The sequence below is a fragment of the Callorhinus ursinus genome, unplaced genomic scaffold, assembly GCF_003265705.2.
Source record: "Callorhinus ursinus isolate GAN/ISIS: 27379988/994484 unplaced genomic scaffold, GSC_fseal_2.0 scaffold6, whole genome shotgun sequence".
Lineage (NCBI taxonomy): Eukaryota > Metazoa > Chordata > Mammalia > Carnivora > Otariidae > Callorhinus > Callorhinus ursinus.
This window is the reverse complement of record NW_027397068.1, coordinates 51520171-51534631: the sequence shown is the minus strand read 5'-3', so window position 1 is coordinate 51534631 and position 14461 is coordinate 51520171. Positions and strand designations below refer to the sequence as shown.

Here is a 14461-nt window from a genome sequence, read left to right as displayed (position 1 = left end):
ACACACACACACACACACACACACACACTTATATGTATGTGTGTGTGTATATATATATAGTCTTTTACATTGACAGATTTTCATGTTGAACTAACCTGTCATTCCTAGGATAAGTTTCACTTGGTTATGGTGGATAATCCTTTTTACATGTTGCGGATCTGTTTACAGGTATTTTATTAATGCTTTTACATCAGTATTCATAAGAAATCTTCATCTGTAGTTTGCTTGTCTAGTTTTGGGATCACAGTAATACTGACTTGGTAGAATGATTTGGAAAGTGTTCATTTCTCTTTTATTTTTTGGAAGAGTTTGTGAAAGATTGATGTTATTTTGTCTTTAAACATTTGGTACAATTCACCAATGATGCATACTGTGTAGGGGCTTTTCTTTGTGGGAAGTGTTTTGATTGCTAATTCGATCTCTTTACAAGTCTATTTAGATTTTCTTTTTCTTCAGTTTTGTATCTTTCTAGGAATGTATCTGTTTTATCTAGACTACTTAATTTGTTAGCATACAGTTGATAATAGCACTCCCTTAGGATCCTTCTTATTTCTCTAAGGCCAGTTTTGATATCTCTTCTTTCATACTTGATTTTATTAATTTGAATGTTACCTCCCACCCCATGGTCAGTCTAGATAAAGTTTTGTTAATTTTATTTATCTTTCAAAGAACCAATTTTTAGTTTTATTAATTTTCTTTAATCTTTTTCTATTTGCTATTTCATTTACTTCCATGCTAGTGTTTATCATTTTCTTCCTTCTGCTTACTCTACATTTAGTTTTATTTTTTTAGTTTTAAAGTTTTTTTTTTTTTAAAGATTTTATTTATTTATTTGAGAAAGAGAGAATGAGAGACAGAGAGCATGAGAGGGAAGAGGGTCAGAGGGAGAAGCAGACTCCCCGCTGAGCAGGGAGCCTGATGTGGGACTCGATCCCGGGACTCCAGGATCATGACCTGAGCTGAAGGCAGTCGCTTAACCAACTGAGCCACCCAGGCGCCCCTCTTGAACGGCAGATCTGCTAGTTATGATCTCTCTGTTATCATTTATCTGGGAATATGTTAATTTCTCCTTCCTTTTTAAAGGATAGTTTTGCTGCATATTGAATGATAGGTTGAGTCTTCTTTTAGCACAAAATATTGAAAGCCTATTCCTACTAACTTTTGACCTCCAAGATTTCTGATGCAAAGTCTGTTGTTAGTCTTACTGAGAATCCTGTGTGATGTGTTGTTCTTGCTGCTTTCAAGATTCTTGGTCTTTTTCTTTCAGTAGTTTGACTATGCAGTTTCTAGATGTGGATCTTTTTGAGTTTATCCTGTTGGAGTTTGTTTAGCTTTTTGGATGTGCATATTAATGTTTTTCATTAAATTTGGGGGGTTTAGGGGCACCTGGGTGGCTTAGTCGTTAAGCGGCTGCCTTCGGCTCAGGTCATGATCCCAGGGTCCTGGGATTGAGCCCCACATCGGGCTCCCTGCTCCACGGGAAGCCTGTTTCTCCCTCTCCCACTCCCCCTGCTTGTGTTCCCTCACTCGCTGTGCTGTGTCTCTCTCTGTCAAATAAATAAAATCTTAAAAAAAAAAAAATTGGGGGGGTTTAGAGCCATTATGTATTCAAATATATTTTTCTCCCCTTTTTCTCTTTTCTTTCCTTCTGGGATTCCCGTTAGTCATATGATAGTACAGTTGGTATCCTATACATCTCTGAGGCTCTGACATTCTTCTTTTTTCTTTCTGTTCCTCAGACTAGGTAATCCCAATTTACTTATCTTAGAAGTTCACTGATTATTTCCTCTACTAGTTCAAATCTCTTCAACACTTCTAGTTAATATTGTACTTTTAAACTCTGGAATTTCTATTTTATTAATAATTTCTGGGCGCCTGGGTGGCTCAGATGGTTAAGCGTCTGCCTTCAGCTCAGGTCATGATCCCAGGGTCCTGGGATCGAGTCCCGCATCGGGCTCCCTGCTCCTTGGGAGCCTGCTTCTCCCTCTGCCTCTCTCTCTCTCTGTCGCTCATGAATAAATAAATAAAATCTTTAAAAAAAAAATAATAATAATTTCTGTTTTTTATTGATATTTTCTATTTGCTGTGATATATATATTTATATATATATATATTTTTTAAATCTAGTAAATCTAATGTCTGGGCTTTCTCAGGGGCAATTTCTGTTGGCTTATTTGATTCCTGTGTAGAGTTTTACTGCTGCCTTTTGTGAATCATAATTTTTTGTTGATAACTAGACATTTGAAATGGTATAATGTGGCACATCTGGAAATTAGATTGTCTACACCTACTCCCCATGGCTTGTCATTTTGTTATTGTTACTGTTAATATTTATTTAGTTGGTGACTTTCCTGGAGTAATTCTATATAAAGTCTGTATTTTTTGTGGTGTTTGACCACTGAGGTGTCTGTTTGGTCAGCTAATGGTTGGACAGAAATTTCCTTAAATGCCTGGAACCAAGTTCTGCAGCCTTTTCTGAGGGGTTCCATGTGTGTGTTGGGATTTGTTTTCATTGCTTCAATAGGCAGTTTATAACTCTGCCTTACACTTCACCTTCTGCTTGCACAAACAGTCAAGGTTAACCAGAGATGAAAAATTAGAGCCTTCTCTGGGCATACACACAGTCCTGCACATGCACATGGCCTTCTAGGTTTCCAGGAATGTTGGAGCTTTTCAGAATATCCTATAGACATGTCATTTCCCAATTTTTCCTTTTAATTTTTTGGCCAGTTCCTTATTTGTCCTAATTCATATCATCATCTAAGTTGCCACTGATTGTTTTTGACAGATGCCCTCAGGATACAGTGTTCACACCACTGGCTCTTGAGTCACACCAAATAAAGACAAGCCCAGAGAATGGAACTTCACAGACTTTTTAGGGGCTGCCACATAGGTCATATAGTGGTGCTTCTCTGGATATAAGGCTTTGGAGGCACTCTGAACCCATTCTGCCCTATCTGGTGACTGCTAGCCAGCTAGGTTTTGGTTACCATAGTTGTGAGTCTGTTTTTAAGGCTGCCATAGAAAGTGGCAAGAGGTTAATGGGAATGGGACAGGTTAAAACTCCACAAAACTTGCAGTTTTTGCCAAGATTCAACTGGTTTTTTTGGGAAATACATACTCCTTGGATTGTTGTAGTGCTTTGGCTAATTTTCATACTTCTTAAAAAGTTGAGTTTGACCATTTTTGTCAGTGTTCTTGCCTTTATGGAAGAGCCAAATTTTCTCCCCCATTCCACAAGTGTTTCTCCTCTACTCATTTGTTCATGTGCTCAAGTTTTCTATTTGCATCTTAAAAATTCTATGTGCCGATGCCTGTTTTTCCATTTGAAATACTGTTTGGGAAGTTTTATAGCATCTTATATGTGTACATCTCCATACGTAACACATTTTTAGAATTATATAGTAACATAGGGATGTTTTCCATTAAGCTTTTTCAATATCTTTCTGTTATTCTTATCTTCTTCCCCACTAAACCAAATGCTGACATGCATGTACATGAGCTTTCCCTAGAATATTTGGATTGACATTAGAATTGGAAATAGATGAGCGTCAGTGTTTAAGATGAGTAGTGAATTATTGATGTCCGGGTATTAGCAACCTGAAAAGCTTTTCTCTTTACATTTATAAACTGATTACTCAAGTTTCTTTTGCACAGTCTTTCCTTGTTAACTCTGCCTGTAGTCATTTCAATAATTCCCTCCACCCTTGAATATAAACTGTAGTAATCAGACGGGCACACATGTTAACACACATATATAAGCTGTCACCTTGGCCCAATTTCAGTTCCCACCTAACTTCCCAGTTCGGTGTCCTCAACAAATTGTGACTAAGAAGCTAATATGAAGAAATGCTTTGATGATCTTCTTCATGTGCCTTCTTTAATAATAATACCAAGTTTTTAACACCCTCCTTCCAGCATAATCTTAAGGAAAGTCACAGTGAACCAAGCAGCCTCATATTTACTTGGTTCCATGAAGGCCTCTAACTTCAAAATTAAATATGTAAATTTACAGATTAAAAGCATAGGCTTAGGGGCACCTGGGTGGCTCAGATGGTTAAGCATCTGCCTTCAGCTCAGGTCATGATCCCGGGGTCCTGGGATCAAGTCCCACATCAGGCTCCCTGCTCCTTGGGAGCCTGCTTCTCCCTCTGCTTCTCTCTCTCTCTCCCTCTGTCTCTCATGAATAAATAAATAAAATCTTAAAAAAAAAAAAAAAGCACAGGCTTAGGAGAAAAGCAGACCTGCTAGTATCTAGAATCTTCCAAACTGTGTGATTTAGACAAATAATAATTCTTTTAGTTTATAATTAAAGAAATTAAAGGCATGATAAATACTAAATAGGGTAGTAATTATCAGTATGTGTGTATGTTTACAAATGCACACACACACACACACACACAATATGCTTTAGGGCACCTGGATGGCTCAGTCGGTTGGGTGTCCGACCCTTGGTTTTGGCTCAGGTCATGATCTCAGGGTTGTGAGATCAAGCCCTGCTTCAGGCTCCATGCTCAGTGGGGAGTCTGCTTGAGATTCTCTCTCCCTCTGCCCCTCCCCCTGCTCATGTACTTGCTCTCTCTCTCTAAAATAAAAGAATATGCTTATATACACTATGTGCTTAGCACATCCCTGGCATATAGTAAATATTAAAATGGTAGATACATATATTTCTGCATATATCTAGACTAATACACACATACTTATAGCATAACAGATTATTAAATAACAGATGTACATGAATGCTGAAAAAAGACCCAAACTGAGATTTATATACTTATTTTAGAACTTATAAATTTAAAACCTTGGTTGAATAAAAAACTAAGACATGTAAATGGGGTGTTTTTATGTAAAATATTTCACAAAACAGAGCAGATTAATATAAATGTATTAATTTCTGCTAAACTTTAAAGATTTTTAGCATATAATGTTTGAAACAGTATATTTTTCTTAATCTTATTCTAAGCATTTTCAGGTCAAGAACCATAGGCTGCATTTCTTTGTATTTCCCATACTGTGTACACTGCCATACATATAGAACACACTTGAGATACTTATTATATGAATGAGATATTAATTAATTCATCTTTTTAGAAATTGTTTATAATTTTAATGAATTCTGTTAATAAATTTAACAAATGTTCTTAAGAGTGCTCTTAAGTAGTTCTCAAAAGATTGTCTTGAAATATCAAGGACCGCAGCTGTTTGCACTTAGGGTTGGTGGCCAGGAAATCCTGAAGATGCCATTAAGCATCCAAAAGAGATTTAAATTTTGTTCTCCAAAGACTTGTCTCCAGACCTTAGGTTTCTTTTAAGTAATACGTCTGTTATCTCTATAATGCATGTTTAAGCCCAGAGACGTACATTTGTACTTCACTCTAAAAGAAAACAATAGAAATTGCAGCTCACTTAGACATTTTAGAGTTCCTGTAGGTGCCTATTCAAGTTTAGAGGGGACTTTTCCAAAGTAGTTTGGTAGCAACACAGGTCTGTTTGAAGACCCTTTCATAACTTATTTATCTATATTTATTTTTAAGTTTTTAATATTTTATCTGTTTATGTCTTTATATCCTTCACAAGTTAATACATTTTTTCACTTTAATATTTATAAATTTTTGTGTTTTAGTATTTTTAAAATTTTTTTTACTACCTCTCACAATTCTCTGGCTTATTGAAACACCTGGCCAGGAAAGTAGCATCTACATGTAGATAAAACCAAGTAATAAATACAGTACAGTAAAAGGAAGAACATTCGTTTATCATAAGAGATATATTTCTATCTATAATCTCTCTTACACCATGGAGTATAAAATTTATAACTACTAAAATTGTGTCTGTAAATTGTGCATATGTTCTTTGCAAATACTTGAATTTATTTTTGTTTAAATATACATCTAGTTCTTTCTTACTAATAATTTTATATTTACTCATAGCTCATGGTTTATTAAGAGAATTTAAAGAAATTCATCATACTTTTCAGAAGGAATTATAAATTATTATTTTAGAATTTAATATGAGCATACACGCTGATACTATGTATTAGCAACTTAAAGTAGAGAAACAGAAGAGTAACTTGTACAAATACTAAGGTATCCCTTTTTTGAAAAGGGCTACCAGACCAAAAACAATGAAACATCCAATAAAACAGAAACTCTCTTGGAGCAGGGATTTTTGTCTGTACGGTTCACTGCTCTCTTCCTACCCTGGACTAGACAGTAGGTACGACATGGCACAGTAGGTACAACATGGTTATTGCTAGATGAACAGATTTGATTTTTCAGTTTTGCTTGTTTTTCTATTTTAAAAATTTTACTAATCCTCAAGAGATTGTAGGGAAATCTAAGAAATGTTTGCCCTGACTCCTAGTTGCAGTTTGAGCATGTGCTTTTTGATAAAATGACAAAATAGATGTTAAATTACTCAAATCTGGAGCTAGTCAACATTTCAGTGAGACAAGAGGAAAGCTAAGCAAGATAAGTAAAATTAATAGGAAAGGAGGAACAGGTTTCCTTTTTTTTTTTTTTAAGTTTTGCCCCGTAACACTTTGTTATAAATTTAGCTTTATATTTCTTACCCAATCAGTTGCATACTTGATATGTGCAAAAAATAAGTGTGCATATTTTATAAAGTAGATCATTGAAATAAAGTATTAACTAAACTTTAGGTATGTTAGAATCACCTAGAAGGCTTGTTAAAACAGATTGCTGGGCCCATCCTCAGAATGTATGATTTTAGTTGCTCTGGAATGGGGTCCAAGAATTTGCATTTCTAACAAATTTCCAGGTAATGTTGTTGTTGCTGGTCTGGAGACCATACTTTGAGACCCTAATCTAAACCAGTGATTCATAAATCTCCCTCTGCTATCCCTCCCAAGAAAGAAAATTAAAGTACACTGTCATTTTTCTTCACTAACAAAAAAAAAAAAAAATTCTGTAGCCCACTCTATAAAAATTTGCATCATTCTCTTGGTTTTTTTAAAACGTATCTTGATAAAAAGATACATTTTGGAGCCTTTTTAAACGAAGCACTAATGATTCACTGTAACAAAACATATGAATTATGATTTCCAGTAAGAAAAGTTTTAAGTGAATACTAATCATTGTATAAAATGAGTAGCTTTATTTGTGAAGTCTAAAGGTCAAGACATTCGTATTTGTCAAAGTGGTATTTCCAAATGATAATTCAGAAGAAATGTTTTATTGTTGTTGTTCTTTATTTATAACCAGGAGGCTTTTCTTGTGTAGTGTGCAGCAATCAAACAAGCTTTTCCAGTTCATGGATGATCACAAATAATACAGCTACATTATTATCCAACAAATTAATATTTTGAATTTACTTTAAAATATATGAATGCTGTCCTTTTGGAACAGTTATTGGAGTACCTGGTGTGATAGAATTTTAAAGCTGGAAGGTATAACACATAGCATCTGATCCAAACCCCTTGGTTTACAGACTTCCAGTCTGAGTGTTTTATGATATACTTCAGCCTTGGAGGCCCCAAAGAGGACTGGAAACTCAACGTTTTGATTCCTAGTTTGGTATTCTTTCCATTGCCCTAGTTACTTTACCAGAAGGTATTTGAATTAAATATTTTCAAATATTTGTTTGATGAAGTATATAAGATTGACATATACTAGCATTATATAGAAGGATAGAAACAGATAGTTTGTCTGGTACAGGGACAATAAACTTTGTGCAATGATTTACTTTTTTATCTCTGTTTTCTTAATTTATTATTATCCAGAAAAGATCAGTTAAAAATAACAGGACCTTGGTTTCTTTTTTATAAATATCTCTCGGGTATCTTACGTAGTACTTATGGAAATAATCATAAGAGACCATATATATTCCTACCACATGATGCTAGAAATAGGGCTGTATGTTTCTTTATTCTTTGCATGAAATAAAATATAGGCCCAATGTCACTCTTAGTAGTGTTTGGATATTCAGTAATGTGCTTCTGTGCAATTCAGAATTTATTGTTAAATGTGGTTTTCTACTAACATTTTTTAAGCTGTTCTTTTTTTCTATTTTCATAATAAAGACCAAATAGTCTGTAATTGACATTATTGAGGACTGAGACTTTTTTAAGATTATTTATTTATTTATTTATTTGACAGAGAGACACAGCGAGAGCAGGAACACAAGCAGGGGGAGCGGCAGAGGGAGAGGGAAAAGCAGACCTCCTGTGGAGCAGGGAGCCCGACACGGGGCTTGATACCAGGACCCTGGGATCATGACCTGAGCCAAAGGCAGACGCCTAACGACTGAGCCACCCAGGCGCCCCAAGGAATGAGACTTTCTTAAAGCTTATTTTACTTGTTAAGTAATTCCTGGGGGCAGTGGACAGGCATAGGCAGGGCAGGAAAGGGGGCCCACCCAGAGGCTGGCTGGCTGCAGCATGTCTCATGAGCTGGCACACTGATGCTCAAGTGCACGGTTCTTGGTGAGACAGGGTGGTGGACAAGACATGCTTACTCATGAGTTGTGCCACTGACACTTTCCTGGAGGAGTGGTACCCACCATCTTCAGTGCAGTCAGCCTCAGTGTAGAGAGCAGGCAGCACCTCCTGAGGCTCTGTAACACAATGAGTATGATCAGACAGGAAAACTGTATCATCTGAGGCCTTTATCTTATCTGTGACTGTTGTCTTCCTTATATGCTGCTCTGTGGCCTCATTTCAAAATGTGAAGGAGGAGTGGGCACCAGAACTTAGGGAATATGTACTAAATGTGCCTCGTTTAATAGGAACTCAGACTGATCTGCAAGGTGACCCCACAGTTGTAGCAAGAAGGAATAATACAGAAGAAAAACCTGTATGTGTAGAACAAGGACAGAAACTAGCAAAAGAGACAGGAGCTCCCATGTGGAAAGTTCAGCTTTAACCCAGAAAGGATTGAAGACAGTGTGTGATGAGGCTGTCATAGCCATTTTAACTCCAAAAAAACACACAGTTTAATTAAAAAAAAAAAAAAAAAGATCAAGATGTATAAACAGTTTTTTGATTATATGAGAAATATTTTCAGTGACCAAGGAAATGGTCTGTTTCTCTCAGAAAGCATTTGAAGTGCTACAGTTATACCCAGACCTCTTCTAAATAGTGAAGAAGTTTACAACTGGAAAGAAGGGGGTGGGGGGGAACCCCTGTCCTCAGAGTTTTACAAATTCATTAAGAATGTTTCCTAAATGTCCAAGCAGCAGAAAACAGCATCTGAAACACAATCTATTATAAACATTTTGTTTCAGCTGGAAGATACAGTCTTTCAGGCTGTTTCATAGGATAAAAAGCTATAGTCCCATCATGTTGTAACTATATAAAAAACAGTGCTGTAAGTGGAGCTGCCTGGCTTAAACCATACTTCTTTCTGCACAGTCCTTATGGAATCTGCAAAAAGAAATATCTTCTCCCTTTGCTCCAATTAATTGTAAGAACAGGCAAGAGCATGTAAGTCACTTTCTGTTCCAGTATACTCAGAGTGGTAAAATCACAAGACTAGCCACATAGCCAGAGGTCACTCTAAGGATAGAGGAGAGGACCATTCGTGAGGATAAAATATATAAAATAAAATTTTTTAAAAAGCAATGTCTTATTATCACTTGTGTACAAGTTAGGTTTATATAACCTAAATATTTATTTATAAAAGCTTAATGTGCTTTCTTAAAGAATGCCAAACGTATAATAAGGTCATAAGTGCCTTTATCATGAGCACTAAAACTGTACAGATTTTAGTTACTGTGCTTTTAACTGTAATAAGGCATCTGGCAAAAAAAAAAATAGTTACTGAGATGTTACTTTTTGTTTCACCTTATGTTAATTGGTCATAATCCTGCCAGTAACCATAAAAGTACCCTTAATAAGTCTTTGGCTGAGTACTGATGCGTCCACACTTGGGATAAAACTCCATAAGGAAAGAACCATCAGGAATTAGTAGGCTACACAGCAGAATGGAAACAATTCACATTCCTGACAGCCAAGTTGGAAAAACCTTCTAATATGTGGGGCATCAAGTAGAATTATCAGGAGGATCACACCCTGGTAGTGGGGGTTACTGAGCCCTAGACTAAATCCTCCTGAATCTGCTCTAACAAAACTTAAACCTGGAAAGAGTCAAACTAATCTCAAGTAACGACATGCCAGAAAAAGGTCCAACACTCTATAAGGGAATACAAGAAAATCCAGCATTCGCCACAGTAAAATTCACATCTATTAGTTTTCTAGGGCTATTATAATAAATTACCACAAACATGGTGTGACTTAAAACAAGAGAAGTTCGTTCTTTCACTGTTCTAGAGGCCAGAAGTCTGAAGTCAAGTTAAGCAAGGAAGAAAGCAGAGGGAAGGTGGTGGGATCCAGATGCACATTGGCTGCAGCCTGGCACAAAGAAGTTCCCCAGTGACCATAGACCCAGCTGAAGCAGTCAGTACTAGAGGAGAAAGTACTCAGGTGTCTGAGTTTATTCAACATAACAGCCTGTTGAATGACTTGGGACCATTATGAATATTGATTCTTAGATTATATTATAGTTGAAGTTGCAAGAAACCTCTGCTGCTAAACGATACTGGTTAATGTTCCTTCAGTACACTGGTTTCAAGAACCATTGAGACTTCTTCAGAGACAACAATAATAATGAAAAAATCTCTCAGAAGATAATATAAAGAAGAATTCACCTAAATGTCTTATAACAGCCTGGCAGACTTTGCTTTATTAAACCAAGAAATTGTCTCTGGCAAGCACTGCTTTGAAGACTGAAAAATGAATGTCAGGAAATAATATATATATATATGTATGTATATAAATAAATAAAAAAGCTCGCAGTGCCACTTCCCTCATGACTGCCCCCAAGCAGTTCGGCAAGCTTTGTGGAGAAGAAGGAACTCTGTTTCAAGTATGTGAATTGTGGACAAAATTTGACCATTTCCCAGACCTGTCATTACCAACGTGGGCACATAAATGAATGTTTTTGAACTTCTTTTGCAGAATGATGTCATAACTCCTGTGTCAGCTCAAAGATATCACTGAGGACATTCTGTCACATAAGTGCCAGAGCACTGTGTGGTACGTTATAAAAGATACTCATCACAAGAATGGTCAAGACACATGACAAGACCTACCAGAAGACAAAAAATAGATACAGTATTAATTTAAAACAAACCTCTTGATGGGATTGTATCTCCCAGCTTTTTTTTAAAGGTTTATTTATTTATTTATTTGAGAGAGAGAGCATGAGCGGGAGGGGCAGGGGAAGAGAGAGAATCCCAATCGGACTGAGCATAGAGCCCCATGCAGGGCACCATCTAATGACCCTGAGATCACAACCTGAGCTGAAACCAAGAGTCAGACATTCAACCAACTGTCCACTGAGGCACCCCTCCCAACTTTTTTATGGAGCTTTACTTTACCCTAAAACAATGAGATTGTAACAAAATGTAATTGCAGATGGGGAAGGCAATTATGCAGAATCCACTGCAAATCAAAATAAGCAAAGAAGTTTACTGTGTATACTAAGATGCTCAAAGAGAGTAAGTGGTCCTCAAATGAGATGGCATGTTGGATGAAAACACACACTGGAATATAAGCAGGTTATCATAAGCCACGTGGCTTTTGTCATGTACCTCCAGTATCATGAAGGAATGGTCGTAACTCCACTGCCAGAATGTAGACTTGGCATGTGAAGCACACCGATTCCTCACCGTGTAGCGATTGTGCACTTACATTGTCAGGAATGGTACAATGAGGACGTCCTCCAAACACTGCTCCTTCGCTTGGAGGGGTGTAGCCTCCCAACCATCACCCTCCTAAGGATGTTGGTGACAAGGCCGTTGTTTCTACATTAGGAGATAATATTATAATAGGGTTGGACACAGTACTGTAAGCTGGTAAGGGCCTAAAATGGCTAGAAGTGAGGTATTGATGAGTGGCGGTGCCATGACAGGCGGTAGAGTGTGATTCATCTGACACCATCAGGTTGTAGAACTGTATTAGTCTGCCAGGACCGTTGTAACAAAGTACCATCAACTGAGGGCTTCAACAAAAATTGATTTGCTCACAGTTCCAGAAACTAGAAGTCCAAAATCAAGTAGCCTGCTGGGTTGGTTTCTCTTGTACCGCTCTCCTGGCCCTGCAGACAGCTGCTTTCTCACTGTGTCCTCCTGTGTCCTTTTGCTCTGTGCACGGTTGGCTGTGCTTCTGCTATTTCCTCCTTTTTATAAGGACACAAGTCCTGTTGGATTAGGGGCCCACCCATAAGACCTCATTTGACCTTAAGTATCTATTTAAAGGCCCTATCTCCAAATACAGTCACCTGGTGAGGGCTTCAACCTATGAATTTGGGGCGGGGGGGGGGCATACAATTCAGTCCATAGCAGGGTTGTAGAGGGTGGAACGTATTTACCAGGACTGGAAGACCATGTAGAACTGGTGTGCTATGCTTGATTGTATTATGAGGCGGGTAATCCGTGGATACTTTAATAGGAAAATGGAAATCTAGGAGCTTGTAGGTCCTTTGGACCCCTGTACCTCTGAAGGAACTCTTATCACCTGACCCTGGTAGAAGAGGTTTTCTGACTTCAGTTTGATGAATTCCACATTATCAAAGTCCACCCAAGGACACAAGCCTGATGTGGGACTTCCTGAACGGTTCTCTTGCCTAAGCTGAATCTCTCTTGCTCTTCTTCCTAGCAGCCACCTCTGAGTCCAGAGAAATAAGCATACACGGACTCCTACTTCCATAAGATTCATCAGAGCCGTGCTGTTTCCATGTACCAGAACCAGGATGAGGAACAGCAGGGGCAGATCCTTACAGTTTTCTAGGACTGGGTTGCAGGTGTCTGGAAGGAGCACAGTGGGCCTGCAGGTGACCCAGGATTGTTGGTCCTGTCAGCACAGCCAACCGCTTAAGTGGTGCCACCCAAAAACGTGTCTGATCTTTCATGAGGGATTAGGATCTCTGTCCCTCCCATCCTCTCTGCTGCTGCTTCCCCATGTTTGATTCTAAACTGAGATGTCCTATAAATGTATGTAGTTTTGAAAAAATAAAAAGTGTAACTCATAGTTGACTTTAGTCAAATTACTAAATTTCTCTGTGCATAAAATTCCTCATTTATGAAATTGGAATAAGAATTCATGCCGTCACAGGATTGTCCTGCAGATTGTGTCAGCACTCACGTAAGCCACTAGCACTGTACCTAGAACGTGGCAGGCACTCAGAACATATTCATTAGCTTTCTTCTTCTGTGATAGTTCCAAGTAGGAGAATAAAGGAGAAAAGGTTTGGAGACAAAAGAAGGAAGGGAAGAATTAAAAGTTCCGCTTTTACCTAAATGATTTGACATCAATACACTCAAAATTACAAGTATTTGTAAACTTGAAACAACATCCTGCAGAACATGTTGTGAATTATAGACTGTTCTAAGCAGTACAGTTGGAATGGCAGTTGTACCATATCTGACTTGAATTATTATTACTGCTCTAACACCATATCGTGGGCGCCTGGGTGGCTCAGTTGGTTAAGCGACTGCCTTCAGCTCAGGTCATGATCCTGGAGTCCCGGGTCCCTCTGACCCTCTTCCCTCTCGTGCTCTCTCTCTCTCTCATTCTCTCTCAAATAAATAAAATCTTTTAAAAAAATAAAATAAATAACACCATTTCGTGACAGCAGGTAATTCCAGATTTATCCATTAAAATTTCCTGGTTAATGTGTTAATAAATATTGTAAATTAATTAAAAGGCACCATCCAGAGTTTTGTGAACTGTTACAGCATCTCCTACTTAAAACCCTTGTCTCTTCCCATTGCCCATAGTATGAGTATGGGCTCCTGCAGCATGCATGTTCCTTCAGTCCCTACTTACCCCTGCAGCCTCACCTTCCCCCACCTGGCTAGCTGGGCTCTTACCTCTAATTCAGGCTCCCACCAATTTGAACTATTTTGGGATTCTCTTCCCTGGACTCTGAAACATGCAGTACAGTCTGCCTGAGACACGCTTTCCATCTCTTCTCCTCGCCAATTCCTGATTAGGCTTTATTCTCCTGCAGAGCCTAAATGAGGTAACCCTTCTAGAAAGGATCCTATATTTAGCCCCTAGCCTAGTACCAGGCACGTTAGGATTTCAGTAAATACTTGTTAAGTAAATGAATTAGTACTCAACCTAAATGCAAAGGATTGTAATGATAATTATCCATTACATTTAATGGAAATGTAATAAATTGGAAAAAAATGGAAATGGATAAATTTCCATTCCATTATAGTTGTATAACCTGTTAATTTTTTTTTTTTTTTTTTTTTTAAGTAGGCTCCATGCCCAGTGTGGGGCTTAAATTCACCACCCTGAGATCAAGACCTGAGTCAGGATCAAGAGTTAAGACACCTAACCCGCTAGCCACCCAGGCAACGCCTGTTAATTTTCAAATCCCATTTAAGTAGGAAAAGAAGTAGTTTATTCTTTAGTGTACATACTATGTCT

At 37.8% G+C, this 14461-nt stretch overlaps 1 protein-coding gene and 1 pseudogene across 11 annotated transcripts in view; both read left to right on the top strand.

Annotated features, from left to right (window-relative positions):
- The window catches only part of AHI1 (Abelson helper integration site 1), a 220893-nt gene that overhangs the window by 156602 nt on the left and 49830 nt on the right, over positions 1-14461 (top strand). The window contains exon 23 of one of the 11 annotated variants that reach the window (XR_012378588.1): positions 7453-7574. The exons of the other annotated variants lie outside the window; for them this stretch is intronic. The gene's annotated coding sequence lies outside the window, so the exon portion shown is untranslated. The remainder of the gene's footprint in view (positions 1-7452; positions 7575-14461) is intronic. 11 annotated transcript variants of the gene reach the window in all.
- Positions 8130-13274, top strand: LOC141372996 (rho-related GTP-binding protein RhoQ pseudogene; annotated as a pseudogene).